This window comes from Taudactylus pleione, unplaced genomic scaffold (genome assembly GCF_031769625.1).
Source record: "Taudactylus pleione unplaced genomic scaffold, aTauple2 ptg000134l, whole genome shotgun sequence".
Lineage (NCBI taxonomy): Eukaryota > Metazoa > Chordata > Amphibia > Anura > Myobatrachidae > Taudactylus > Taudactylus pleione.
The window spans coordinates 6,657,501-6,660,000 of record NW_028284536.1 but is presented as its reverse complement, the minus strand read 5'-3'; the positions used below and the strand labels follow the sequence as shown (position 1 = coordinate 6,660,000).

Here is a 2,500-nt window from a genome sequence, read left to right as displayed (position 1 = left end):
CATGGAAGTGCTTAGAACTCAAGAAGGGTTGATTCATCACAAGAACATGGCAATGTGTTCCTTTTAATTAACGAAAAATCCTAAAATAACTGTCCAGATTAGAGACTTTATAAACTTTGGCAAGGAAACTTTCCAGATCAATGTTTCTTAGCTGTTGTTTGTTTATGTCTCATATAGGGTTTCTGTGGCGCAATTGGTTAGCGCGTTCGGCTGTTAACTGGAATGTTGGTGGTTCAATCCCACCCAGGGACGAGAATATTCTATTAATCAAGTTTTGGGGATTTTTAGGTAGAGAAGTTAACATGTCAAACTACCTATTTTAAGGAAGGGTTCAAGACTTTCTCTGAAACAATTATCTCTAAAGTGAGTTTAATTTGATTTAAGCCAATTTATTCAACATTTAGAAAATACCTGAAGGTTAATGTTGTTCCTGGTGATATCTAATCAGCAGAATGCAACCTAGCAGCATTTTTAAGTGAAAGCCTGTGTTATGTTATAACCAGGTGTTATCTTATCAGTACAAAGGTAAGGAATTAAGAAAAACTTTTTGAAGTTTGAAGATTTTTCTTACAAAATCATTGTCTTATTGCATCACCAAAGTGTAAGCTGGAAAGATGATTTTGATAAATTACTTGTTAGAAAACCTGATTTGCTCTTCTGGAGTCAATGTAGTTTGTTTTTCTCAATAACCATAGAAGTAATAGGGTAAAGTAAAGACATTATGTGGGTTTTTTGCTACAGCACTTCTGTCAAAATACGATTTAAAAGAGTTAAGATGATAATGGATTTTCTACTATAAGCAAAGACCAAAAAAGTCAAAATAGCAATCCCAATTTTAGATTTGATAAATGAAAACAGCACATAGCAGAGTTTCAATCCATCGACCTCTGGGTTATGGGCCAAGCACGCTTCCGCTGCGCCACTCTGCTGCTCATGGAAGTGCTTAGAACTCAAGAAGGGTTGATTCATCTCAAGAACATGGCAATGTGTTCCTTTTAATTAACGAAAAATCCTAAAATAACTGTCCAGATTAGAGACTTTATAAACTTTGGCAAGGAAACTTTCCAGATCAATCTTTTTTAGCAGTTGTTTGTTTATGTCTCATATAGGATCTCTGTGGCGCAAATGGTTTGCGTGTTCGGCTGTTAACCGGAAGGTTGGTGGTTCAATCCCACCCAGGGACGAGTATGTTCTGTTAGTCAAATTTTGGGGAATTTTAGGTAGAGAAGTCAACATGTCAAACTACCTATTTTATGGTAGGGTTCAAGACTTTCTCTGAAACAATTATCTCTAAAGTGAGTTTAATTTGATTTAAGCCAATTTATTCAACATTTAGAAAATACCTGAAGGTTAATGTTGTTCCTGGTGATATCTAATCAGCAGAATGCAACCTAGCAGCATTTTTAAGTGAAAGCCTGTGTTATGTTAAAACCAGGTCTTATCTTATCAGTACAAAGGTAAGGAATTAAGAAAAACTTTTTGAAGTTTGAAGATTTTTCTTACAAAATCATTGTCTTATTGCATCACCAAAGTGTAAGCTGGAAAGATGATTTTGATAAATTACTTGTTAGAACACCTGATTTGCTCTTCTGGAGTCAATGTAGTTTGTTTTTCTCAATAACCATAGAAGTAATAGGGTAAAGTAAAGACATTAAGTGGATTTTTTGCTACAGCACTTCTGTCAAAATATGATTAAAATGAGTTAAGATGATAATGGATTTTCTACTATAAGCAAAGACCAAAAAAGTCAAAATAGCAATCCCAATTTTAGATTTGATAAATCAAAATAGCACATAGCAGAGGATGGTTTCGATCCATCGACCTCTGGGTTATGGGCCCAGCAAGCTTCTGCTGCGCCACTCTGCTGCTCATGGAAGTGCTTAGAACTCAAGAAGGGTTGATTCATCACAAGAACATGGCAATGTGTTCCTTTTAATTAACGAAAAATCCTAAAATAACTGTCCAGATTAGAGACTTTATAAACTTTGGCAAGGAAACTTTCCAGATCAATCTTTTTTAGCAGTTGTTTGTTTATGTCTCATATAGGGTCTCTGTGGCACAATTGGTTAGCGTGTTCGGCTGTTAACCGGAAGGTTGGTGGTTCAATCCCACCCAGGGACGAGAATCTTTTATTAGTCAAATTTTGGGGAATTTTAGGTAGAGAAGTCAACATGTCAAACTACCTATTTTATGTTAGGGTTCAAGACTTTCTCTGAAACAATTATCTCTAAAGTGAGTTTAATTTGATTTAAGCCAATTTATTCAACATTTAGAAAATACCTGAAGGTTAATGTTGTTCCTGGTGATATCTAATCAGCAGAATGCAACCTAGCAGCATTTTTAAGTGGAAGCCTGTGTTATGTTAAAACCAGGTGTTATCTTATCAGTACAAAGGTAAGGAATTAAGAAAAACTTTTTGAAGTGTGAAGATTTTTCTTACAAAATCATTGTCTTATTGCATCACCAAAGTGTAAGCTGGAAAGATGATTTTGATAAATTA

General features: G+C 34.9%; 1 non-coding gene across 1 annotated transcript; it reads left to right on the top strand.

Moving 5' to 3' along the window:
- The first annotated feature begins 2,047 nt into the window (after positions 1-2,047).
- On the top strand, positions 2,048-2,121 carry TRNAN-GUU (transfer RNA asparagine (anticodon GUU)). The gene has a single exon. It is a non-coding gene; the product is annotated as a tRNA-Asn (tRNA).
- The last annotated feature ends 379 nt before the right edge of the window (positions 2,122-2,500 follow it).